The sequence below is a fragment of the Callithrix jacchus genome, chromosome 14 (assembly GCF_049354715.1).
Source record: "Callithrix jacchus isolate 240 chromosome 14, calJac240_pri, whole genome shotgun sequence".
NCBI classification, from domain to species: Eukaryota; Metazoa; Chordata; class Mammalia; order Primates; family Cebidae; genus Callithrix; species Callithrix jacchus.
The window spans coordinates 40001461-40029393 of NC_133515.1; the positions used below are offsets into that span (position 1 = coordinate 40001461).

The window sequence follows — 27933 nt, forward strand, 5'->3', positions numbered from 1 at the left end:
CTGCAGCTCAGGGCAGGGGGCTGAGGCATGGGTCTGGGGGACTGGAACCTGAGCCGTGATGGCTGGGAGGAAGCCTTCTCCCCAGCTCAGCCTGATCCTCAGGTTTTCACTGCATTCTGAGCAGGAGAATCTTTCTTTTCACATCGTTTCCCCAGACGGTCTTTTCATAGTGATCTGAATGACCATTGTGTTAAATTATCTTAAAAGATTATTGAACATGTTGCACCCCTTCCTTTTCTCCTAGCATGCTGGTGTGCTTGGGGTGGGGGTGGGGAATTGAGCAAGAGAGAACGAGATGCAACTCTGAGTATCCACTGGTGTCCTGTTAGGACTATCTGGACAGACAGATGGGGCATCCTTACTGTCTCTCAGGGATGCTGAAGCTGTGGCCGGATGCTAAGGTGAAAAGGTGGAGGCCTAGAAAGACTGGACCTACAGCACCAAACTCTTGCCCAGGCCAGAAAGAGGCCCTGCTCCCTTCATACCTAATACCAGGACCTGTTTCCCAGCAGGCTGTGGAGCCCCAGAGAGAACAGAAGCCTTCTTCTCCCTGTGGGAATGATTGTGGGGACATCAACCCTCCAAGGAGCTTGGATGGGGCTGGGGTGAGAGCAGGAGATATGGAGGTGACCCCTCCTTGGGAAGATGAGACCATATGTCAGCCTAAAAGGAAGATGGGTCCTGGGAGGGATGTGGTGCTGAGTCCAGAGCGCCTCGTGTGAGTGGGCCTGTTAGACTGCCTCCTCCTACTCAGGAGAGTTCGGGAGCACTCAGACATCCTGGGTGCCTGGCGGGGACACAAGCCCAGTGGATCTGGGAAGCAGGGTGCTGAGGGCACGGTGAAGACACAGTGGGCACTGTTTACAGTGTTACCAAAGGCTGGAGACTACAGAGGCTGCTAAGGAGTGGGGAGTGGAGGAGAAACTACAGTTAAAAGGCAACCCCAGGGCCCTCTCAATTCCGGCCCTGATAGGGAGGAGAGGGCAGGGCTAACTTGGAACGGGTAGGAAGGGACAGGGCAATCCCTTGATAGAGAGAGTTTTGACTCTGGGGTCAAGGGAACAGCTGTGAAAGCCTCGGGCACATCTGGCTGGGGCTGGACTGGAGGAGGGTGAGCCTGTGGCTGGCAGGGAGCCAGGGATGTGGTGGAGACAGATAGGGCCCATGTTTACTGTCCAGCTGAGGTGTTGCAACAGGAAGCTGGCTGGGGGTGGCAGAAAGGAGGCAGCTCAGGCGGAAACTATTTATCTGGAACAGGAGGAGCAGCTGGGGAGGGAGGGCAGGCACAGTAGCCAGCTTTCCAAGGCCACGCAGGATGCCCGTGCCATGGCAGCAAGCCATCCTATCTCCTGCCCAGCATGCCTGCCTCGCTGTACATCCAGCCCCGCTGTCCTTGTCCAGCGCAGAGCCCACTCATCCCCACTTCTAGTCCCCAGCTGGGGCTGTGCTTCCCAGTGGGATGCCCCACCAGACTGCAGGTGTGGTCCATTGCTGACTATGCTGTGACATCCACCATGTGTAGGTATTATGACATAGGTGTGTGTGTTCTCCAGTTTCCAAAAGTGAAAACCAGGGGCATAAGGGATTTATCCAGGACCACACAAGAAGTTAGCACTGGGGAAGGAACTCCAATCCAAGTCTGTCATATTTACAGAATCACTCAGGTGTCCCTGCCCACATGGAGGTGGGCTGTGGGCCTGTCCGTGGCCCTGTGGGACTCACCTTTATCCAGCTCACAGCCCACCATTGAGACACTAGCAGACCCCATAAAGACCCCTCCCACCAGGAAATGATCCCTCTCCTAAGTCTCTGCACCCACAGCTGGGCACATGAAAACAACAGCAGCCTCTGAGCAAAGATTTCCTGTCACAACCAGGTAAGAGGACCCAATGTGGCAGAAATCTGGAACTCCCTCACCTCTACAGAGGGATCTCTAGAATGATATGGAACCCTAAGACAACTGTGAGTGCTGACTTCCCTCCTGAAGGAGGCCCAGAGAAGGTGGGAGCATAAAGGAGTAAAGTGGCCCCCACTTAGGAAGACCTTTGGATTTCCATCCAGTTTTGAGATGGGGAAGAAGAGGCAGAGGGAGCCCTGCCAAAGCAGGACAGGCTTTGCCTCATTCCCACTTTAATACCCTTCAGGGAATGGAGGCTCCTGCCCCATGTTCAGTTGATTCTCAGGGAATGTCATTTCCCGCCTGGAGGAATGTTTCATTGCCCATCTCACTTTGTGCCCAGATGACACTGGGACCTTCTCCAAGTCAGGGTCTTTGCCTCCTGCCTCTCTGTATCTACTCATGGAAAGGGAATGAAATGAACAAGAATGGAACACCTAATATTTGTCCCTTCATGGGCCAAGGATTGTCACTTTCAGTCCTTGCACACCCCTATGAAGCAGATGTGTCCACCCCCATTTTTCAGACGAAGAAACTGAATCTCAGAGACAAAGGGACTGGCTCAAGGTCAAATGAGTTAGTAGCTGGTTTAACTTCAGTAGTTGCATATTGCACACGTATTGTGTGCCTGTGTGTTGGTAAAGATAGCAAAGTTATGCTGCATAACAAATAGTCCCTACATCTTACCAACAAAGTTTATTTTCCTCTCACTCAAAATCTGCAACAGTGCTCTTCAGGGCACCTATCTTTCAAACTTGTTTGGGGCTGGTTTAATCTGGGACTCTGACATCTCATCAGAAGACTTCTCATTCACTGGGATGAGTGATGAGACTGTTCACTGATGAAGTGGTCAGAACTAGCTACATGGCCCTGCTTACCTGCAGGGGAGCAGGGCAAAGTGGGGAACAAATGGAATGCTGGTGAGCATGTGGAGTATCTGCCATGGGCATGCATGATGCCACACACTGGGTCCAGTGGCTTGTGCTGGACCTTAAACAACTTCCCGTACCCCCTGGGAAGTGCTCTCGCCATAAATTCTCTCAAGGGGCTCTGGGCTCTGCAGTACCCAGGCTGAGCTACTTCAGCTTGTGTAAGTGTAGGGTTCAATCTCAGGTAAGACTGGAACGAAAAACCTCTGTGATAGAATTCAAATTAGACCAAGTCTGTCTTGAAGCCCTAACTTCTTAGTGGCTAACTTCCCTAGGTAACATTCAGTGGTGACCACCCACTGAGGTCACTTAACTCTGTCCCTTTCCTATGTCCTCTAATCCCTTCCCAAGAACAGTCTGGGCAATAGCACTGCCCACCCCCCACCTTCATTTGCAACTGGAATACAGAGAAAGACCCGGGGCCATGAGAAGTCCAGCCCACTGACTCAACTCAGCTTGTCCCCCTGCAAGAGGGGAACTCATCTCTCACTCTTCCCCTCCTCCTACCATCTTTCCCCCCCCTTGCCCAGCACCATAGCTATTTCAACGATTCCAATATCCCTAAAGAAGTACAGTATATTGTATCTAGGATCCAGGTCTCCCTCATATGTCTAGGACTGAGCGGTTCCCCCAAGCACCCAAACCCTGCCTCAGAGGCTCTCCATTTTCTGCCACCAGAATTTCACTAAATGAGGATCTGCTTTTTCATGCTCAGGACACAGGCACAAGAGAGCAACTATTCGTACTCATCCATCCAGGTTAGATGGGGAGAGCCTAGAGGAGAACTGGGTTCCTCGGGGACCTTTTTCATCCACTCCACAGAGGAACAAGAAGAACCCATATGGTTTCCAAGAAGCAGAGAGCTTCCAGTTGCTTGGACTCAAGTCCCCTAGAGTATTAGAAGGACTAACAAGATAATTACATGAAATGTTTAGCACAGCATTCAACAGATATTGGAAAAGCATATATAGCAACATTGCCTTTAAACTCTCTGGCCTAGACTGCTCTCCTGGGTCTCAGATCTGCATATGTGACTGTCTGACATCCCTACCTGAATACTGCATAGGCCAACCTGGTCGATGCCCTCCCAACAGCCATTCATCCCTCACTGCCCTTTTCTTTTTTGTCAGAATCCACTTCCCACATGGAGGCTGTGAAGACCAGATATTTGTCCTCCCAGCCTCCTTTGCAGCTGGGACTTGGGCATATGACTTCATCCTGATCAATAGACTGAGGGGCTTCTGGGAAAGTTTTTCTATTAATATAGGCTCAGGAATGGAAATTCTGCCCTTCTTTGGCCAGAAGCTACCATCTAATGTTGGTGCCAGGACCTTAAGCAGCCACTTTGTGACCATGAGGGAATAAACCTAAGGTGACAAAGTTGGCAGACCAAAAGTATGAGAGAATATTGTAATTGATTATGTGATTGAACCAATGAACAAATCCTGGGACCACTGAGATTGTGTGCTATCTAAGATAACACATACCTTTATTCTAAGCCACTTCCAGTTAGGTATGCTTTTACACCTCGTAATCAGCAAATATAAAAACAAACCCATCATCTTCTTCCTGAATCACTCTTCCTCCAGAATTCCTCATCTCTACAAAGGTGTTTCTTCTGTCAGAAGTTCTTCATCATCACTGCTTTCTTCTCCCTCACTTCTTCCACCTAGACTATCACCAACCACCTTGACTCTCCTTCCAAAGTCACTTCTATTGCGTGCCCCTGCAGGACAACTGCCTACAGGGAGGGCACAGGAAACCCCCTCCGACCAGCTTCTGCTTGTTTGCCTTGACTGGTTTCTCCCCCTCCACTCCATTCTCTGCGGTCCACTGAGCGCCTTCCTGTCTTCCCTTGACATGCCACCCTCAGTCATGCCTCCACACCCTTGCATTTGCTGTTCCCTCTGCTAGAATGCCCTCCTCACTTCTTTTCACAGGACTCTTTCTTTTCGCAAGGTGTTATTTTGTGAACGTTTCATTGATTTGCCCAATTAGACCCAGTTGAACTTGCTTTGGTATTGTACTCATAGTCTCTTTTTAGCAATCAACAGACTTTAATGCCTCATTGATCATATACCTCCACTGTAAGACCAAGCCTTCTTGAGGTGAGGGGTGGTGTCTCAGTCACCTCTGGACTTCCCAAGACCCATAATGCCAAGCAGCAGCTACTTAGAATAAGTTGACGTCTTCTTGAATGTGGATACCTGTCATGGTTACCTATTTCTGTGAAACAAAACTTACTGGTTGAAAACAAAAGTGACATTTATTTTGCTCACAAATCAGAGATTTTGGCTGAATTCAGTGGAGACAGACAATCTCTGCTCCATCCAGCATTAGTTGGGTTGGGTCAAGGGCTGGGGCTTAGAAGCATCTGAAGGTCCATCTATGAACATGTCTGACAGTCAATGCTAGCTATTGGCTGGGACATTAGCTGGTGCTGTAAACTAGAAAACTAATGTGCAGCCTCTTGTGTGCTGGGCTTCCTCACAGTCTGTGGCAAGGTTCTAGGGGTGAACATTCCAGCAGAACCAGGCAGCACTGCAGTGACATTGATGACCCAGCCACAATGGTCACACAGCATCACTATCACCTTCTACTCATCCTAACAGTCACAGAGGTCTGCCTCGGTTCATGGGAAGGGGAAATAGATGCCACTTCATATTGGAGAATGACACATGATATGGTTTGGATTTCCGTCCCTGCCCAAATCTCATGTCAAATTGTAATCCCCAGTGTTGGAGGAGGGGTCTTGATTGAATCATGAGGGCAGACCTCCTCCTTGCTGTTCTCGTCATAGTGAGTTTTCACGAGATCTGGTTGTTTAAAAGTGTGTAGCTCAGCCCCCTTTGCACTTTTCCCTCCTGCTCCAGCCATGTAGGACATGCAACCTTCCCCTTCCCCTTCTGCCATGATTGTAAGTACCCTGAGGCCTTCCAGCCATGCTTCCTGTGGAAGTGTGAGCCAATTAAACCTCTCTTCTTTATAAATCACTCAGTTTTGGTAATTTTTTATAGCAATGTGAGAACAGACTAAGACAACAGGGTTCAGGAAGAACATGTCGAAGCAGAATTATTGTTGTGACCTTTTTTTTTTTGAAAATGCAAGCTCAGGGTAAAAAATTAAATGAGATGGACTTGGAAGGGCAGGTGGAAGGGAGGGAACCTAGGTTAGCCTTCTACCTCAAATGAAGACCATGATAATAGACAGAGAGAGAAAAAAAGAGAGAGAGAGAGTTCAATGTGATGCCTGAGAACATTTAAAGGATCCTAAGCATAACTGATTGAATATATTTTGCTTTATAAGTATTGCTTTGTGAATTATCAAATGCTGTGTGAAATACTTCCATTAGACTGTCAGCATGGGCAGGGAACATGTCTCATTCATCTGTGTACCCTTTATATCTAGCACAGTGTTGGGCACATAGTAGGAGCTCAATAAACGTTTTAAGAAGGAATGAATTTGCCAATGTCCCACTGAGAAACTGTCTTGGAGAAATAGACCCAATGTTCCCAGCGTGGTCTGATTAATCAGAACCTGGTGGGAACGCTCCTTCCCTGGTTCTCAATATTATACTTCTATTAACATGGCCCAAGATTGCATGATTCTCCATGGCAGCCATACTGCACAGATGATTCATATTGAGTTTGAGGTCAACTGGAGTCTCTGGGTCTGTTTCACATGAGCAGCTATTAAGTAAGGCAAGGCTTCCCCATCCTGTCCATATGCAGTTGATTTTCTGAACTGAACATATTATGTAACATTTCATCCTGCTGAGTTATAGTCCATCCCTCAACTTCTCAAGATCTATTTGCATCTTAAGTCTTCTCCCTCAATGGGCTATTCATTTCTCTTAGAGTTGCTTTATCCACAGTGGCATCACAGAGAAGTTCTGTATCTCTGTACACTTTCCTGACAAAAATCCTGCACAAATCAGGCCACCAGGGACCTCCCTGCATGTGGATGTCAACTTTTTAATCAATGTAAATGGAGAATAATCATTTAGCCATCTCTGATTCTGTCTACAAAATGGACAGACTGTCCCAAACTGAAACAATGAACTCCCTTGATCTCTGGGACCCACACCAGAAAGGGGAATGAGTTCAGTCGGGAGCATTTGCCTTTCACAAAGCCACACTGGCTTCTAGAGATCTTCACATTCTCTTATAAGCTGTCAAAGACATATCTTGGTTTTATCAATATGTGTCAGAAATCATGAAGACGTTCAAATTCTTAGACCTAGTAACCCACAGCAATATTAACAGCTGCTATCTAAGAGTCCAGAGGCAGGGAGATGGGAGAGTACATTGTGAGACATCCTCGAGGCCCTTGGAACAGTATGTGCACCATTACAACAATAATTCAAAACACTTAAAAACCTGAAAAACTTGCCAGGCGTAGTGGCTCATGCCTGTATTCCCGGCACTTTGGGAGGCCGAGGCAGGTGGATCACGAGGGTTAAGAGATGGAGACTAGCCTGGCCACCATGGTGAAACTTCATCTCTACTAAAAATACAAAAATTAGCCAGGCATGGTGGCGCACCCCTGTAGTCCCAGCTACTCAGGAGACTGGAGCAGGAGAATCACTTGAACAGGGGAGGCAGAGGATGCAGTGAGCTGAGAATGCACCACTGTACTCCAGTCTGGGTGACAGAGCAAGAGTCTATCACAAACAAGACAAAACAAAAAAATGAAAACCAAAAAACTATGTGGTGAACACAGGTGAAAAACTTAAATAAAATGTGAACTCAAAAAAGCTACAAGATTACATGTACCTCATGAGGAAGGATATGTAAAGTATCATGCATGTACGGGGAGAATTCAAATATTGTAGAAATTGGGTCAGGGAGACTGGATGATGGGTGATTTCTCCTCTCTATTTTGCAAACTTTTTCTACAAAAAGCAGCTTCCAAGGCAAGGGTTGAGTGAAGGCATTTTTCTGGGGAGTGTGTTCCAGAGAGGAGGTAGGGAATGAGGTGGGGAGGTGGGGAGGGAGCTGGCCTCCAGGATGGATGGCTGGTTGTTGGGTCCCCGGCACTGCCTAGGAAGGCACAGGAAATGCACCTCGGGGCTGCCTGCCTTGGGGGACATTGGGGAGCATTTCTCGGCTTCTGCTTCACACTTCTCCAAGGTAGGTGCCATGGAGCATTAACGCTCCAGCAATTCTGGGTTATGCATCGAGGAAATTCCTGGGGAGCCCCCACTACTGCACCCACAGAGAAGCCCTAGGGGGTGGGAGGCACCCTCAGGTGTTGCTCACTGATGGTGCAGCAGAGCAGGGGTCAGAAGCCAGGCAGGGTGGAGAGAATCAAATGCGCTGCACAAGATGGATCTGACCTAGCTCTGCTAATGATTTTATAAATACAAAAACCTGCTCTGTTCTATGGCTGGAGATAGGCTTCCCTGTCTCTAGCTTCCAGAATCTATCTTGAAAATCAAGAGTCTTTAGCCATCTCTGGTTTCCATCTTCCTCCTCCTATCTAAGGGGTTTTATTGGTTGTTTCTCTCAGAGCCCATAACCCAACTCATGGCAGCCTATTAGAATCACTTCTGTGCTCTCCCAGACCAAGCCAAACCTCTTGTGGGGGCCGCTTCCCACGTGCACACTGTTCCCAGGGAGGCTTGCTCACTCTCCAAGGAAGATGGGAGCATTTTCAGGAAACAAGAGTTTGGCCATCTCTCTCATCAAAAGCCCTCGTAAGTTTTGAGGCATTCTGCCTGGGGTCTGCCTTCTTGACACATTTGTGCCATCTGATCTGAGGACTTGGGTGTTTTTGGTGGGGGAAGTGTTTTTGTTCTTGGCTATATGCTGAATTTCCTTCTGCTACCACCTCATTCCTCGTTTGGTGTCAGTGGTGGTTTCTGTTTTTCTATTTTGTCTTGGATTTTTAAAGGGGCCACATTGATCTTTTGAGTCATCTTCTTGAGGCCACTAAATTTTCTGTGCTTGAAAGCAATCTACTTTCTCAAGGTCCACCCTACACAACTGGTGCTGCCACCACTCCCTTCCTGTAACATTGTGAATGCCAGAATGATAAAGTCCTTTTCTTCCCACGCCCCTGTCATTTTACCACTGTGTCCCTCTTACTTGATCAGCATTCAGTGTATCCTGCCAGTTCCACTTGTTGCTTTTTGAAGATTAAATTATCAGCCTGGCAAGAATGTAGCAGTTTTCCTGGCTTTAGCAGATGTCCTTGTAACTTCAGTTCCATCACTCTGGCCAGGAGCTGGCTTCCGACACTCTGGGGCCTTGATCTTGGACTTGGAGACATACTTCCCCTTTGCTTGCCACAAGAGGGCCAGGATCTCTCAGCTCCCAAGGAGGGGTCTGGGAGAGGAAAGTTGGTAAACGTGGCCATTTTCCCAGAGCAGGTCTTGTAATCTGTTGGAAGCTGAGAAGTGGGGAACGCCAGGCTTCAAATCTCGAATCCATCACTCACTGGTTATGTGATTTGGGACAAGTTACATGACCTCTCTGGGCTTCAGTTTCCACATCTGTAGATGCTAGAGCTTTCTCCATCTTACCAAAAAATGTCAGGAACTGTAGTTTTCCACAAAGCCACCGTGACTGCTGCCTGGCTGAGAGCAGTTGCAAGATGACATTGACTCTGCCCTGATTTCAGAGAGGCTGAAGTGGAAAAAAAAGCTGTGAATCTTAGAACCAACGAAATAGTGTAGTATCTACCCATAGAGTTGCCGTGAGAATTACATGCTTTAAAATATGCACAGCGCTGGGAGCAGACACTGGCACATACCACCATCTGTGTGTTAGCTCTTTGGGTACTGAAGAGGAGGATGGCAATGATGAAGGTCTCTGAGGAACGGATGGTGAGATGACTCACTCTCCACAGTCCCTTTCTGTAGAACACAGTTGTATTCTAGGAATCGACTGTTCATAGGTTGTGGTCCTGGCCCCTCTTTCAACCAGATGTATAATGTGCCATGTGACTAATTCTCACCAGTAGTACATGGGGTCTCTTCTGAGCTAAGGGATTATGAAAAAGAGTGTGCCTTCTCCACGCCTTGCTCATTTACTAGATAATGGAGAGGCCTCTGAGATCCTGCGGGACGATGGAGCGGCAAGAGGGAAGAAGCCAGGATCCCTGAGTCACCACGTGGGGGAAAGTCCTCGGCCTGCCTAGAACTCCCACCTTAGATGGCTGTATAAGTGACAGACAAACCACAGTTGAATGAGGCACTGAAATTCAGGGGTTAATTTATGCCAGCACCTTAACTAAACACAGACCAATGTGGGTGGCAGTGGGGAGGAAGGGGACCTGTGGCGGGAGCTTGGAGAAATGGAAGAGTGCAACGAACTACAAAGTCAAGGGCTCGCTCTGCATATTCCAGTGCCTCAGAAAACAGTTGACAACATCCAGCCCACCACTCACCTCCCCAATGCAGTGCTGACTTTATATTGAAGTTTTCATCAACAGACCATTCATTCAGCATGTAATACGTCTCTACGATGTGTTAGCATGAAGTCCCAGCATGACGGGGCTCTGCTGGGTGTGGTCCCAGCATGGCCCCCTGTCCTGTGGTCAGGCCCCCTCCCTGCAACCCATACATCATCCTGATGTGCCGAAGAGACCCCATTAATCACAACACCTCATTTGCCAATGTGACTTCCTCAGCTGTGCTCCACCAGGGAGGGAGGCCCAGCCATCCTGTGGCGGGTGGGTGGGTGGCTGTCCCGGACGGCAGCCTGCACCCTGCAGACAGACAGCATGGCTTCCAGGCCTCAGTTCCGGGCCCCAGGGACAGGCTCCCAAGGGCTTCTGTCTATGATGGCGTCACGGAGGCAGAGCTGCAAGGTTTCCTCAGGAAGCTGTCGGGAGGCCAGGGACTACTCCAGCTCCACCTGGAAGGCTGCAAAACTCCAGCAGCACTACCTGAGGTGAGCTCTGAATTTTATTTCTTTTTTGTTTAAAAAAATAAAAAATCCAAACGCAAAATAGTTTGTCTGCATTTTCATTCAGTATGTGAATATCAAGATTAAATGGCCTGCGGCTGCTCCCCTGTTCACCTCTCAGATCATAAAACCTCTGCGGTGACTGAAAGCAGGAGCCCATCAAGTGGCTTTCTGTTTCCCCTGTGTCTCCCTGGGGCGAATTACAAGGAGTCCAAGTTACAAAGTGCAGGCTTCGAGTGGCCTGGCCCCAGGTGGCCTCAGAAGTCCCTGGGATGAGGTTCTCAGAATCCCAGGCCCAAAACTGAATATGACAGGTTGACCCACGTGGATCCACATTTTCTAAGGTACTCCTTCCAGATGCCCAGGAAGGCGGCTGCTGAGCAGCCCCTTACCCCAACCCCATCCCTTGCCTGGTCCAGTGGGTGGGCTCTGGAGAGGGCAGCTGGGAGGACTGTGCAGAAGAGAGTGGCCCTGCCTGCAGGTGAGATGAGCCCTTCGTGTGGAACTCCGTCTCCTCATGCCCCTCCCCAGGACGGCTCTACTGCAAGCCCCTTCACGGTGATTTGCACCCACAAACATTTTACCCAACAAAATGTTACAACCTGGGAAAGATATATTTGCTCCAAAATACAAAAGAGCAAAATTGGAGGTAATAAATATTTAATGAATGCATTCAAATTTTATTAATTGTTCAATTTGGTACTCGTGAAAATTTCTTTCCATTTGAAAACAATTTGTACCTTAGATTTTCTCACCTTGTACAGATGCCTGAGTCTGTGAGGGCTAGGAAGTCGGAGCCAATCATAAACTAAGCAAGTAAACTTCAGCCAAATAATTTCAAAAGCAAAATTATAAAAATTCTTTCCAAGTATTTTATAGCAAAATAATTCTGTTTAATGTGGGATGTGGGTGCATTTTAATTCTTTATATACTCTGGGGTGGGACCTACAAAAGTTAGACTGTCTGGTTCCCAGGAAGGCCCCACCGCTTTCCCTCTTCCTTCCTCTCCCTCCCTCCCTCCTTTTCTCTTTGCTCCTCAAAATCCTTTTCTTCTGCAGTTTCAAGGAAGTATCAACAGAATCTCCTGCCAAAACTGTTCATTTTTATAAAGATGGATTTGTTAAATTTCTGAAGTCTCTCCTGAAGACAGTCAGTGGTGCGGAGAGGGGTTGCTGTTTCTGTCCCTTCTAGTCCCTTAGCTGTTGTTTTCCGGACCACAGTCCACTGCAGTGGACACTTCCGCACAGCAGCACAGCTGAGGAAACACTGCCCGGATCCTCTGTAGACGGCTGGCCACCGTGCTGCAGCTGTGGGGCACGGGGCTTCTCTGTGTGGCATGGAGTCAGTGGATCTGAGATAAGCCTAAAGGCGCAGCCAGCAACCAATCCATATGCAGCCTGCAGCTGACAGGCTCCTCTTCAACCAGACAGGTTGGTCACCCAGCAGCCTAACACCTTTTTGCCAAAATGCTCAGCACCCACAGGGCCCACAGACGGCCTCCTGTCTCCCAGGAAAACTGGCCTTGAGCACCTGAGTGACTCATGGGGTGGATTCATGGGGTACGGCCCACAGGCCCCTCAGCAGGCCTGGCCATTAGCAGAACCCAGGGCGCTGCTGAGAGAGCTCCCGGCTCAGGAGACAGGACCCAAAGACACTCCCTGGCGGCCTTCTCTAGCAGCCCTGGGGATGGCCAGTTGTCTCAGCCTGGGGAAGCAAGTTCCGGACTATTTTCCAAGGGCCTCATAGGGGCTTAGCTATTCCCAACTCTGCAGTCCCCCTGCCAGACCCCTCACACCCTGCACTCTGAATGGCGGCTCTTAAACAGCCCTGCCCTGCCGCCTCAGCCCAGTCTGTTCCAGCAGCCCCCTCCTGCACTGTTCAGGGCCCCAGCCCCACACCTGGCTAATTCCCCTGCCTCCTTCAACACTGAGCTAAGGTGCCACCTCTTCCCAGCTCCTTCTAAGATACCAGGAAGTCTTTCCCAGTCACCCAGTCAACTCTCCTCTCTTCTGGGTCAGACTGATGATTGATAGATAGACAGACAAGTAGACACATACATACAGAGATTTAATTGTCACCCCCATCAGACTGTTAGGACACATAGGGAGCATCACGTGTCAACATGCTGCCCCTGTTCCTAGCACAGAGCTGGGCACACAGTAATGACGGATGGATGGATGGATGGATGAATGGATGGATGGGTGGATGGACGGGGACAGTTGGAGGAGGGCAAGCTTGGGTGGAGCAGGAATCTGGCAGCTATCCAGGGTCTAGAATTCATTGCCAGCAGGTGCTGTCTCTAAACCTCCCCTGGACAGTGTGGGCTCCTGTGAGGCCCAGCTATGTGAATTAGAGGCCAGATGATTTCCAGTTTTGCTCTGCCCATCTTATGTCATCTCTTGGGTGACAGGTGTGAGTGTGTTCTCATCTCGCTGAAAGATGAGGCCCTGGACCATCTGTCAGCCAGCACGAGCTCTGCCCTGCTGACCCAGCAGCAGGGACAGGATGGAGAGGGTGTGCTGTGATGATTCAGGAGTGGCCTCCAGTGCCTGTCCACCTCAGCGCCAGCCCTCTCCACCACCTGCTCACTGTGTGATTTGGGGCACATTATTTTATTTCACTGTGCCTCAGGTGAGAGCAGGACTTGCTTTGCTGCATTGCTATGTGGATTTAGATAAGTTGATGCGCACGCAGTGCTCACACTAGTTCCCGGCACATAGGAAGGAATGTGTGGTTCTAGTCCTTGTTTTGTTAAGCCAGGCCCCCAGTCATTAGCTGAAGCAGGCTTGTGGTCAGTGTGAAGTCAGCTAGCGTCAGTCTGAATTCAGGGTCAAGATGTGGCTGTAGTTCCACCGTACGTGGTTTGGGGTCTCCTGAGACATGCTTAGCACCTTCCTCATTAAGCCACGAACACCTTCAGGAGGAAGGCGGATGTGCTTGCTGCAGGGTGTGCTGGGGACGAGGTGGTCTCCCAGCCTCCCAGTCCAGTGTCCTCCATGCTGACCCATCACAGGGAGGGGGCCAGGAACCCTCCCCACAGCCCACTCTACATGGCCGAGAGCACCAGGCACTGCCAAGGGCAGGCCCAGGCCCTGGCCATGCAGCCTGTGGGAAATACTGAGCCTGCTGCCATGGTCCCTACCCAGGAACAAGCTAAGCACCCACCACCCTCCTGCTGGGAGGAAGGAAGCCATGTTCTGTTCTGGAAATGTCAACGTGCTCCCCTGTCCCCTCAGCTCTGCACCACGCAGTGGCTGCCCGGAGAACCCAGGCAGCTCTGCCCCAGGCCTTCACCTCCACAACCCTCAAACCAGGCCTAGGGACTCATCAGAAGCAAAGCCTACTCCAGCTTCCCTTCTACCCAAAAATTGTTGAGACTTCTGCGTGATGCAGAAAAGCCTGCAGGAATGACACAGTGACACGGTGTGGAGTGGCTTTTCTAAGGCTTGCTTTTTAGGAACCTGACAAACAACAAAATAGGAGCAGTTCTATCCACACATCAAACCTTGCTAGAACCTCAAGGCCCAGTTTGGTCCCCTCCTCCAGAAAGCCTTCCTGATTGCACCAACCCATAATGCCTTTCTTTTCTCAATTCTGCCTGCAACTGCTCTAAACTGGCCCCCTCAATAAGCACAATTGACTAGGCCAGTGGCCAGGCTGAGGGCAGCAGGCGGGATGAGAGCAGATGCCTTCCTTGTACTAATGCTGTTCTCAGGTGGTTCCCACACCTGGGCCTCCCCATCGCCTCTCATCTTACCCTCAGCGAAAAGCGGCTGGCTCTTGAGCCCCACCTGAGCACACATTCAAAACCATTTGTCAGCCTCAGAGTCTTGCTAAACCCAGCACTCAGGGGCAAGGGCAGGGACGTAGCAACCCCAGCTGATCTGCAGACATACCCAGAGCCTGCAGCTGGCCTTTCCTCTGCTCGCCCAGGTAGGAACCCTAGAGCCTTTGTGCTTGGAGGAGCTTGGAGAGGCTTTCTCCTCAGCTCTGTGTGTCCTGTGAGCAAAACTGCAATCTACTCAGGACCAATGGGAGCTGGTCCATCTCTTCTTGAAGCTGGCCCAGCTCTCTTTGTACATTACCTAGTTTACATCCAGAAAATGGATCCTGGAGGGAGATGACTGGTTCATGGAAGTGGTTTCCCCATGCTGTTCTCGTGATGGTGAGTTCTCACAAGATCCGGTTTTAAAAGTGGCAGTTTTCCTGTGCTCTCACACTTCTCTCCTGCCGCCATGTAAGACTTGTTTGCTTCTCCTTCCGCCGTGATTGTAAGTTTCCTGAGCCCTCCCCAGCCATGTGGAACTGGGAGTCAATTAAACCTCTTCCTTTTATAAATTAGCCACTCTCAGTTGTGTATTTATAGAAGTATGAGAATGGACTAGGACAAGTGGACTCCCACAAAGGCTGGAACTAAGTGTTTCAGATATCTAAGTCAACCCTAAATTCTGAGTTCGGATGCCATTTTTCTCTTTCAGTCATTAGGCTTAGAGTGTAAACGAACCAGGCTTGGGAAGTGGGGCATGGCCAAGTGTGGTCCTGGGCGCTGGGACCTAGGCAGGGTATCCTGCAGCCCCAGACCACCCTCTGCTTGGCACCGGGCCCTGATGTCAGCCTTTCCTGCCAGGGCAGCTGACCTCCAACCATCTAAGTACTGTGCAGACCCACTGCTTATTTTTCTACTGAAGTATTTCATATTTTCTTATTAATTGAGGAAAGTACTCTCGCATTTGCATTCTCTCTCTCTCTCTCTCTCTCTCTCTCTTTCTCTCCACCCCCGTCCCCGCCAACTGCTTTCAATATTGTTGCCTGTTTCACTGGCTTGCACTTTATGCAAGAGTCACATTCTTGCTGCTCAGGTGTGATAAGCTAGCAGTAAATACATTTAGGAGATTATATTGCACAGTGGTTAAGAGACTATGCTCTGCAGCTACTCAGTTTGGGTTCAAATGATGTCTCCACTATTCGTTAGCTATGAAACCTTGGGTGAGTTACTTAATGTCCCTGTGCCTCAGTTTCGTCACGCTTGAAATGGGGATAATGATAGTACTTTCTTCATGCATCTGCTGAGAGGATTAAGTGAGAAAACTGTTGTAATGTTTAGACTAATGCTGGGCACATAATAACTGTTCAAGTGAGAACGAGTCCTCTAAAATGGAATGTATTGAGCATTTGTTTGTCATTTGTTACCAATGTACTAATAATCAACTGCCCTCTGGGATTGGCGGACTGTTAACTGCAGGCTCTAAGTTTTGCTGAGCTTGAAAGATTAGGGTAGTTCTGCTTATGAGGCAGAGCAGGGAAGAACTGAACTACTCTGCATTAATAGAGAGGGAAGATTTGGAGGTGGAGGACTTCTGGGAGGTAGGGTGAGGAGGAGAGATGGAAATGAGAGAGGAAGGGCTATGAGTGAAAGAAAAATGTGAGCAAGTTCCAGAATATGACCCTCCCCCAGGATCCTCAAACCTTCAGAGCAGCCCACTGGAGGCTTGGTGCAAATGTGATTCTTTTGGGCTGATTTCTGCACTCCAGATGACATGAAGTGACGTCAATCCATGAAGCTGGGGGACATCAGAGCCAGTGATCCTTGGGTTTCCCTTGCTCCCTTGACTGATAAACCCAAACCATCAAGATGCCTATGAGAACCAGGAGTTGATACTTGGATTATGCAAATAATTTCTAACCCAGTTTACCATCAGGCTATGCATTTTCTTTTTTTTTTTTTAATTGTACTTTAGGTTCTGGGGTACATGTGCAGATTGTGCAGGATTGTTGCCTAGTTACATACACGGCAATGTGATTTGTTGCCTCTCTCCCCCCATCGTCTATATATGGCATTTCTCCCCATGTTATCCCTCCTCAACCTCCCCATCCTCCCGCTGTGCCTCCCCTGGCCCCTGCCAACAGACCCCAGTGTGTGATGCTCCCCTCCCTGTGTCCATGTGTTCTCATTGTTCAACACCTGCCTATAAGTGAGAACATGCAGTGTTTGATTTTCTGTTCTTGTGTCAGTTTGCTGAGAATGATAGTTTCCAAATTCATCCATGTCCCTACAAATGACATGAACTCATCCATTTTATGGCTGCATAGTACTCCATGGTGTATATGTGCCACATTTTCCTTGTCTAGTCTATCACTGATGGGCATTTGGGTTGGTTCCAGGTCTTTGCTATTATAAATAGTACTACAGTGAACATATGTGTGCATGTGTCTTTATAATAGAACAATTTATAATCCTTTGGGTATATACCCAGTAATGGGATTGCTGGGTCAAAGGGAATTACATTTTCTCTATGGTCATGGTGGACACTGTGATGTGCTTCCCAGATCTCCCTTTGGGACTGCAGAGCTTGCTCACCTAGCTGCAGAGAATCACTCACAAAAAGCTCTGGGCAGTCAGCCAACTTGCCCATGACCACACATGTAATAGCCACCCAATGTAACAAATTACTCCAAAGCAGAAACCTAAAACCTTTACTATCTTGAAGTCTGTGGGTTAGGAACATGGGAACAGCTTAGCTGGGTGGTTCTGGTCTCTCGTGAGGTTTTAGTTGAGAATTAGCGAGGGCTGCAGTCATCTGAAGGTTTGACTAGGGCTAGAGGATTGGCTTTTAAAGGCGCTCATTCAAATAGCTATCGGCACAAAGTCTTGTTTTTTCACCCCAAGGGGCTCTATGGAGTGTTACTTGTGTGTCCCCACACATGGCAGCTCTTCTTCCTTCAAGAGAGAAGTCCAGGAAGAAGCTGCTGTGCCTTTTATAACCTAGTCTTGGAAGTCACATGCCACCACTTCTGCTACATGCTGTTTGTTAGAACTGACTCACTAAGAAGTGCAGCCCTCCTGCAGAGGGAGAGGAATTAGGGCTTCCCAATTTGTGGACATATTTTTAAATTACCACAACCCTGCATTCCTGGAGGAACCCATATCCAATTCATGGTCACCCAAGAATGTAAAGGCCGGGGCCCTTCTCCCAACTTGGGACAACTCTGAAGAGCCATACTGGCCTCAGAGCTCCCTGTGAAGTCAGCTGAAGCCTTCATTGAGAGGCAACAAAGCTCAATTTGTCAATGCTCTCCCCTCCCCTCCCCTCCCCTCCCCTCCCCTCCCCTCCCCTCCCCTCCCTCTCTCCCTCCCTTCCTTTCTTCCTTCCAGTGTGATGTTCCCAAGAGCACCCTCTGATCAACCTCCTACACTCTAATTTTCACCTCAGAGTCAGAATCCCTGGTAACACATCTGTATTTTTCTAGTGTTAGATCTAGCAGTCTCTTTCTTTGTGGATTCTGCCCTGTGGGAGTGTTTAGAAAGACTTTCCAATCCTGAGATGAGATAAATACCTAAATTTTGTTCTAGGTAATTTATGACTTCAAATATAATTGGAAGTTTTTAAAAACATCATGTGGGATTGGGATCTAATTTCACTTTTTATTCTGTGTTTCATCAATTGTCCTAGCACCAGTTTTTAAAAATAATTTTTCTACTGGTTTTAAATAACACCTTTATATATGTACTAAATTCTGCCATATAATTGAGTTGGTTTCTGAGTTTTTGATTTTGCTCTAGACTCCAGCAAGTATTTTGATTGTTATATTTTTGAGGTAGAGTCTAATATCTAAAAGTGCAAGCCATTTTTCTTCTTTATCAACACTGTCATGAGTTTATTCTTTTAGGATAATTATAGAGTCAATTTGACAAGTGCTCCACCTCCCAAAATTGCACTGAGATTTTGATTGGAATGTGTTAAATTTATTGATGTCAGTTCTTCCAAAATATCTTTATAATATCAAAACAAACTTCCCATCGAAGGGCGTATGTCCACCTATTTAAGTTTTGTTTGAAATGCTTTGTTAAAGTTCCTTCTGGTATGGTTGTGTGTATGGAAGGGTATACATGGGGAAGCATGTATGTGATCCTGTATGAGGGGCTACATGTGTGTAGGGTATGTGTTTACATGGATCTCATTGTGCTTATTAAGCTTATTCGTAGATATGTAATGGCTTTTGTTGCTATTGGTTATACGTTTTTTTCTTCACCATGTCTCCTAGTTTGTTATTTTTAATGTGTAGGAAAGCTTTTGAGACCTATAAATCAATTTTTATTAAGAAGCCACTGTCCTTTCTAATACTTTTTAAATTGATATGCTTTGGTTCTCTTAGGTAAACAATAATACCATCTGCAAATAATGACATTTTTCTCTTCCACTTCAATATTTAGACCAACAAAGAAGAAAGCATGACCCTCAAAAGGAGAAACACATATTTGCCTTGTGCTAGTTATGTTTCCTTTCTGCACACAAGTAATATATACACATAGTTTGAAATTTTTTAAATTAAACTCATTTGAAATGCAACCACCTAACATTTATATTTTCTTTTTTGACTATTTTCTATGCAAACATATGTGTATATATTTTAAAATATGAATTTATAGGTATGAAAATAGACATTATTTACAACATGGATTTTAAACTTTCTATATCATGAAAGTATTTTCAGAAACATAAATATATCTATACCATACTTTTATATTGATGTTATGTCTTGAATTGTAATTCCTTCAATCAAGCTTCTATTTTAGGACATTGACGTGTCTCCAGTTGTTAATATTCTAAATACTCTTGTAATAGACATCCTTTTTAGAATAGTCTAATCGCTGTGTCCATCCCCTGTTCCATTTAGGAGAAATTCCTAGAAATGTAATTGGTGAGTCAAATGATACATGTTCTCAAAAAATATTTGATGTATGCCATCTTGTTTCACCAGCAGTTATAAGGGGATTTATAATTTCATTCGTTTTGTTGGAGCTTGCCTCATCTTCATTCTCACTAACTGACTTTATCATTTTTTTTCATCTTTGCCAATCTGAAAAAAAAAGTGGGGGCAGCTTATTTCAATGCGAGTTTCTCTGATTACTAGGCAGATTGAATATAGTTGGAAATTGTATCCTTCTTTTGAGACAAACTTACATAGTTGTCTAGATTTAGATTTTAAGAGGAGGGATTATTTAATTTTGTTATTAAATTTTCAGCATTCCATGCATATAAACAATATTAACCCCTTTTTGTCCATTTGGCAAATATTTTTCATTGTTTACATTATGACATAATGGAAAGCCATATAAAATTATGTAATAAATATCTGTGTATTCTATCACATGGCCTTATGAAATATCAACAACTTGTCAATTCATCTTGGAAAAAAATCTTTTTAAAAAAGCAGCAAAACACTTCCATTACAACGGATGTACCTTATGTTCCTCCTCATAATTGCATTTCCCTTACTCCCTTCCAAATCTAATCACTATCCTAATATTTTTGTCTATCATTCCCATGCATGTTTTAATATCTGTACAGTATACATGTGTATGCATAGATGATGTATATGATATTGTTTTGTGTGTTTCGATTTTGAAACATTACATAAATACAATCATACTGTAATTCATGTCCTTCTGTAATTCATTTTGTTCCACATTATGTTTTAGAAATGTAATTATATTGAAATACAAGCTCAAGGGAGGACTCAAGATGGTGCTGTGAGAACAACCCAGGATTGAAGCTCTCGGTTAATGCACGGAGAGGGTGAGTCAGGGCCGCATTTCCAGATGGATCTTTGTTGCCCACAGAACGGGGAAATTCCCAGGTATAAAAGAGACGCGGGACACCAGGCAGAGGTTTTGGCTGGTGCAGCTGGCAGCTGGCAGCCGGTGCGGCGGCAGCCCAGGCTGTAGCACAGTGGCGCTACACAGCTCTCTGCACAAAGCACACTGGTCCGGGGGCCCTGTTGAACCAGCAACCTGAGACTTGAGAGGGCTGAACTTGAGACTGAATGGGACTTGGACAGTGAGCCAGCCCAGGAGATTCCAGGGACACAGCATTTGGGGTAGCATAGTGGGACAAACAAAATGGTGATTTCAAACACTCCCGGTGGAGAGGTTCCCTGAGGGCGCAGCTCCGTGTGGGAGAGGCGTCCGCCATTACCAAGGCAATCCGCCCCTACTGAGGTACACGCCCATTGCTGACGCAGCCAGCTGTTGCCGAGGCAACCCACTACAACAGAGAGACTCTGCTGCAGGGCGTAGCCCATGGCAGCAGGGCGGAGACCGCAGCAGAAGGGCAGAGCCTGCAGCAACAGGGCGAACCTCACACCAGCAGGGCGGAGCCTCGGCAGGCAAATAGTGACTAGACAGCCTCCTAGCTGGGCAGGACAGCACAACAGACACTCAAAAATAAAGCCCCCCCACCCCAGACAGAACGTCTGAGAAAAAAGGATTTTTTTATGAGTTCTTTTGCAGCAGAATTAAACATAGCAGCCTAACAGCCCTGAATGAACAACAGAGCTCACAGCTCAGCACTTGAGCTCCTATAAAGTCCAGACTGTCTCCTCAAGCAGCTCCCTGACCCCTCTATATCCAAAAGACTGACATTTGGCAGGCATCATTCTGGGACAAAGATAGCAGAAAAAGAAACTGGTAGCATCCCTCACTGTTCCACAGCTGCTATAGGTGCACCCTAGGCAAGCAGGGCCTGGAGTGGACCTCAGCAGTTGTACAGCAGAGGGGCTAGACTGGTAGAAGGAAAACCAAGTAACAGAAATACTTCAGCATCAACAATCTGGGTGTCCATTCAGAGACCCAATCGAAAAGTCAGCAACTACACAGAGGACAGGTGGATAAATCCACAAAGATGGGAAGAAACCAGCGCAAAAAGGAGGAAAACACCCAAAGCCAGAACACCTTGCCTCCTAGAAAGGACCAAAACTCCTCACCAGCAAGGGAACAAAGCTGGACGAAGAATGACTGTGACGAAATGATGGAATTAGACTTCAGAAGGTGGATAATGAGAAACTTTTGTGAGCTAAAAGAACATGTTTTAAATAAATGCAAAGAAACTAAGAACCTTGAAAAAAGATATGAAAAAAGATTCAAGGAAATGATAACAAGAATGGATAACTTAGAGAGGAATATGAATGAATTAAAGGAACTGAAAAACACAATACGAGAACTTCGCGAAGCATGCACAAGTTTCAACAGCCAAATTGACCAAGCAGAAGAAAAAATATCAGAAGTCGAAGATCAACTCAATGAAATAAAACGAGAAACCAAGATCAGAGAAAAAAGTGCAAAAAGGAATGAACAAAGTCTCCAAGAAATGTGGGACTATGTGAAGAGACCAAACCTACGTTTGATAGGTGTACCAGAATGTGACGAAGAGAATGAATCCAAGCTGGAAAATACTCTTCAGGACATTATCCAGGAAAATTTCCCCCACCTAGCAAGACAGGCCAAAACTCAAATGCAGGAAATACAGAGAACACCACAAAGATATTCCGCAAGAAGAGCAACCCCAAGGCACATAATTGTCAGATTCAACAAGGTTGAAATAAAGGAGAAAATACTAAGGGCAGCTAGAAAGAAAGGTTGGGTCACCCACAAAGGGAAGTCCATCAGACTCACAGCAGATCTCTCAGCAGAAACTCTACAAGCCAGAAGAGAGTGGGGGCCAATATTCAACATCCTTAAAGAAAAGAACTTTCAACCCAGAATTTCATATCCAGCCAAACTGAGCTTCAGAAGTGAAGGAAAAATAAAATCCTTTGTGAACAAGCAAGTACTCAGAGATTTTGTCACCACCAGGCCTGCTTGACAAGAGCTCCTAAAAGAGGCACTACACATAGAAAGGAACAACCAGTACCAGCCATTGCAAAAACACACTAAATGCTAAAGAGCATCAACATAATGAAGAATCTACAACAACTAATGGGCAAAACAGCCAGCTAGCATCAAAATGGCAGTATCAAATTCACACATAACAATATTAACCCTAAATGTAAATGGACTAAATGCACCAATCAAAAGACACAGACTGGCAAATTGGATAAAAATCCAAAACCCATCAGTGTGCTGTATCTAGGAAACCCATCTCACATGCAAGGATACACAAAGGCTAAAAATAAAGGGATGGAGGAAGATTCACCAAGCAAATGGAGAGCAAAAAAAAAGCAGGAGTTGCAATTCTCATCTCTGATAATAGACTTTAAACCAACAAAGATCAAAAGAGACAAAGAAGGTCATTACATAATGGTAAAAGGATTGATACAACAAGAAGAGCTAACGATCCTAAACATATATGGACCCAATGCAGGAGCACCCAGATACATAAGGCAAGTTCTTAATGACCTACAAAGAGACTTAGACTCCCACACAATAATAGTGGGAGACTTTAACACTCCACTGTCAATATTAGACAGATCAACTAGACAGAAAATCAACAAGGATATCCAGGGCTTGAACTCAGACCTGGAGCAAGCAAACCTGATAGACATTTACAGAACTCTCCACCACAAATCCACAGAATATACATTCTTCTCAGCACCACATCACACCTACTCTAAAATTGACCACATAATTGGAAGTAAAGCACTGCTCAGCAAATGCAGAACAACTGAAATCATAGCAAACAGCCTCTCAGACCATAGTGCCATCAAGTTAGAACTCAGAATTCAGAAACCAACCCAGAATCGCACAGCTTCATGGAAACTGAACACCTGGCTCTTGAATGTTGACTGGATAAACAATGAAATGAAGGCAGAAATAAAGAAGTTCTTTGAAACCAATGAGAACGAAGACACAACATGCCAGAATCTCTGGGACACATTTAAAGCAGTCTCTAGAGGAAAGGATATAGCAATAAGTGCCCATATGAGGAGAATGGAGAGATGCAAAATTGACACCCTAATGTCAAAATTAAAAGAGCTAGAGGAGCAAGATCAAAAAAAACTCAAAACCCAGCAGAAGACAAGAAATAACTAAGATCAGAGCTGAACTGAAGGAGACTGAGACATGAAAATCCCTTCAAAAAATCAATAAATCCAAGAGCTGGTTTTTTGAAAAGATCAACAAAATAGACAGACCACTAGCCAGATTGATTAAAAAGAAAAGAGAGAACAACCAAATAGATGCAATAAAAAATGATAAAGGGGAAATCACCACAGATTCCACAGAAATTCAAACCATCATCAGAGAATATTACAAACAACTCTATGCACATAAACTAGTAAACTGGGAAGAAATGGATAAATTCCTGGACTCCTGTGTCCTCCGAAGCCTAAACCAGGAGGAAGCTGAAACTATGAATAGACCAATAACAAGGTCAGAAGTCGAGGCAGCAATTAAGAGCCTATCACACAAAAAAAGCCCAGGTCCAGACGGGTTCACAGCCGAATTCTACCAGACACACAAAGAGGAGCTGGTACCATTCCTTCTGAAACTATTCCAAATAATCCAAAAAGAGGGAATCCTTCCCAAATCATTTTATGAGACCAATATCATCCTGATACCAAAACCCGGCAGAGACCCAACAAGAAAAGAAAACTTCAGGCCAATATCCATGATGAACATAGATGCAAAAATCTTCAATAAAATATTGGCAAGCCGATTGCAACAGCAAATCAAAAAACTTATTCATCATGATAAATAGGATTCATCCCGGGGATGCAAGGCTGGTTCAACATACGCAAGTCTATAAACGTAATTCACCACATAAACAGAACCAAAAACAAAAACCACATGATTATCTCAATTGACACAGAGAAGGCTTTTGACAAAATTCAACAGCCCTTTATGCTAAAAACCCTCAATAAACCCGGTATCGATGGAACGTATCTCAAAGTAATAAAAGCTATTTATGACAAACCAACAGCCAATATCATACTTAATGGGCAAAAACTGGAAGCATTCCCTTTGAAATCCGGCACTAGACAAGGATGCCCTCTCTCACCACTCCTATTCAATATAGTACTGGAAGTTCTAGCCAGAGCAATCAGGCAAGAAAAAGAAATAAAGGGTATTCAAATAGGAAAGGTGGAAGCCAAATTGTCTCTATTTGCAGACGACATGATAGTATACCTAGAAGACCCCATCGCCTCAGCCCCAAAACTCCTGAAACTGATAAGCAACTTCAGCAAAGTCTCAGGATATAAAATCAATGTGCAAAAATCACAAGCATTCCTCTACACCAATAACAGACTTAAAGAAAGCCAAATCAAGAACAAACTGCCATTCACAATTGCTACAAAAAGAATAAAATACCTTGGAATACAACTCACAAGGAATGTAAGGGACCTCTTTTCAAGGAAAACTACAAACCACTGCTCAACGAAATCAGAGAGGACACAAACAGATGGAGAAACATTCCATGTTCATAGTTAGGAAGAATTAATATCTTGAAAATGGCTATACTGCCCAAAGTAATTTACAGAATCATTGCTATCCCCATCAAGCTACCATTAACTTTCTTCACAGAACTGGAAAAAACAACCATGAACTTCATATGGAACCAAAAGAGAGCCCGCATAGCCAAGTCAATTCTAAGCAAAAAGAACACAGCAGGGGGCATCACACTACCGGATTTCAAACTATACTACAAGGCTACAGTAATCAAAACAGCATGGTACTGGTACCAAAACAGAGATATAGACCAATGGAACAAAACAGAGGCATCGGAGGCAACACAACATATCTACAACCATAGAATCTTTGATAAACCTGATAAAAACAAGCAATGGGGAAAAGATTCCCTGTTTAATAAATGGTGTTGGGAAAACTGGGTAGCCATGTGCAGAAAGCAGAAGGTGGACCCCTTCCTGACACCTTACACTAAAATTAACTCCAGATGGATTAAAGACTTAAACATACGACCTCGCACCATAAAAACCCTAGAAGGAAATCTAGGCCAAACTATCCAGGACATAGGAGTAGGCAAGGACTTCATGAACAAAACACCAAAAGCATTGGCAACAAAAGCCAAAATAGACAAATGGGACCTAATGAAACCCCACAGCTTCTGCACAGCAAAAGAAACAGTCACTAGAGTGAATCAGCAACCAACAGAATGGGAAAAAATTTTTGCAGTTTACCCATCTGACAAAGGGCTGATATCCAGAATTTACAAAGAACTCAAACAGATTTACAGGAAAAAAACAAACAAACCCATTCAAAAATGGGCAAAGGATATGAACAGACACTTTACGAAAGAAGACATATGAGGCCAATAATCATATGAAAAAATGCTCATCATCACTGGTCATTAGAGAGATGCAAATCAAAACCACATTGAGATACCATCTCACGCCAGTTAGAATGGCGATCATTAAAAAATCTGGAGACAACAGATGCTGGAGAGGATGTGGAGAAAAAGGAATATTTTTACACTGTTGGTGGGAGTGTAAATTAGTTCAACCATTGTGGAAGACAGTGTGGCGGTTCCTCAAGGCCTTAGAAATAGAAATTCCATTTGACCCAGCAATCCCATTACTGGGTATATATCCAAAGGACTATAAATCGTTCTACTATAAGGACACATGTACACGAATGTTCATTGCAGCACTGTTTACAATAGCAAAGACCTGGAATCAACCCAAATGCCCATTGATGATAGACTGGATGGGGAAAATGTGGCACATATACACCATGGAATATTATGCAGTAATCAGAAATGATGAGCTTGTGTCGTTTGTAGGGACATGGATGAATCTGGAGAACATCATTCTCAGCATACTGACACAAGAACAGAAAATGAAACACTGCATATTCTCACTCATAGGTGGGTGATGAAAAATGAGAACACATGGACACAGGGAGGGGAGTACTAAACACTGGGGTCTATTGGGGGGAAAAGGGGAGGGCCAGTGGGAGGGGGAGGTGGGAAGGGATAGCCTGGGGAGAAATGCCAAATGTGGGTGAAGGGGAGAAAGGAAGCAAAACACACTGCCATGTGTGTACCTATGCAACTGTTTTGCATGTTCTGCACATGTACCCCAAAACCTAAAATGCAAAAAAAACTAAAAAAAAAAAGAAATACAAGCTCGAATTCATTCATTTTAATGGAGGCATTATACTCTATTTTATAAGCATACCACAATTTATCAATTTTTCTGTATTAGACAATAATGTTTTCTCTTCTAAATTTTCATTATAAAAACAACAATGCAGTGAATATTATTGTACATGACCCTTTATGCAAGAGTTTCTCCAGGCATATGCCAATACATGAACTGTCTCGATAACTATGTGCACATTTCCAGAGTCCCTAGATAGTGCCAAATAGTTCCAAAAAGCAGTGGTACCATTTTACTCTCTTACAAATACTGTTTTTTCACTCCAATTCTAGCATTATCAGACTTTCCATTTTTGACAATGTTATGGGTGAAAAGTGGTATCTCATTGTTTATTTTTACATTTCCCTCATTGCAAGTGATTTTGGTTCTCTTTTCACGCACTCATTGGCCATCAGTGTTCCCTCTAAGGTAAATCTTCACATGGCTTTCCAGTTCTATTTGTTCTTCTCATCAAATTGCAGCATTCCTTTATAACTATACATGTTGCAGATTATTTTACTGTCTGTGGTTGGCTTAATAAATGTTCATGGTGTCTTTGTATCAAACTTTAATGTAATCTCACTTATCAGTCTTCTTCTTCAGCGTTGGGCTGTGTGTGTCTCTTTTAAATACATCTTTACTTACCCAGGGATCACAAAGATAGTCTTCTATTCTTTTTTTAAAAAGTTAAAAACTTTTGCTTTTCATATTTAGATCTTTAATATAGTTAGAGTTTATCTTTTACATAGTGTGACATAGGGATCTAATTTTATTTTTTCCAGATGGATAACCTGCTCTCCCAGAACCATTTATTAAATGGTTCATCCTTTGCCACCGGTTAGTGACTGCCTTTTCTGGCATATCAGCTTTCAGTATCTGAGTAATTCTGTTTCTGTGTTCTCTGTCCTGTCCCGCTGCTCCCCTTGCCAGCACCTCCGCCAGCACCACACTGTATTAATCAGACCTTATGGTGTCTTGATGCATCATCAAAAAAGTTCCAACACAGGTTGTTTTTTCCAAAGTTGTTTTTTAAAATGTAGTCAAATATAACATTTTCCCATTTATATTTAGTTTTGTGTTTGGAAAGGAATGCCCCACCCAAGATTGCACAAATGTCAGAGGGACAACATATAAATAGTTGATAGCTTTTCCACCCTTCTCCATGCCAAAGACTATTCTGTATCTGTTTGCTTAGATTCCTGATTCTTTATCATGTTTACAAAGAATAGGTAGAAAAAGCTGCAGAATCAGAAGGAGCTAGAAAAGAGGCAGGGAGGCTTTTACACAGAAAAGGGAAATAATTCAGTAAAAGAAAGATTCT

General features: G+C 45.3%; 2 long non-coding RNA genes across 2 annotated transcripts in view; both read left to right on the forward strand.

The window, feature by feature from the left end:
* Nucleotides 1–27933, forward strand: part of LOC103787887 (uncharacterized) — a 275878-nt gene that overhangs the window by 161776 nt on the left and 86169 nt on the right. The gene's annotated exons all lie outside the window — the stretch shown is intronic.
* On the forward strand, nt 1762–26594 carry LOC128929605 (uncharacterized). The gene is made up of 3 exons (XR_008476278.2): nt 1762–1876; nt 20221–20317; nt 26255–26594. It is a non-coding gene; the product is annotated as an uncharacterized LOC128929605 (long non-coding RNA).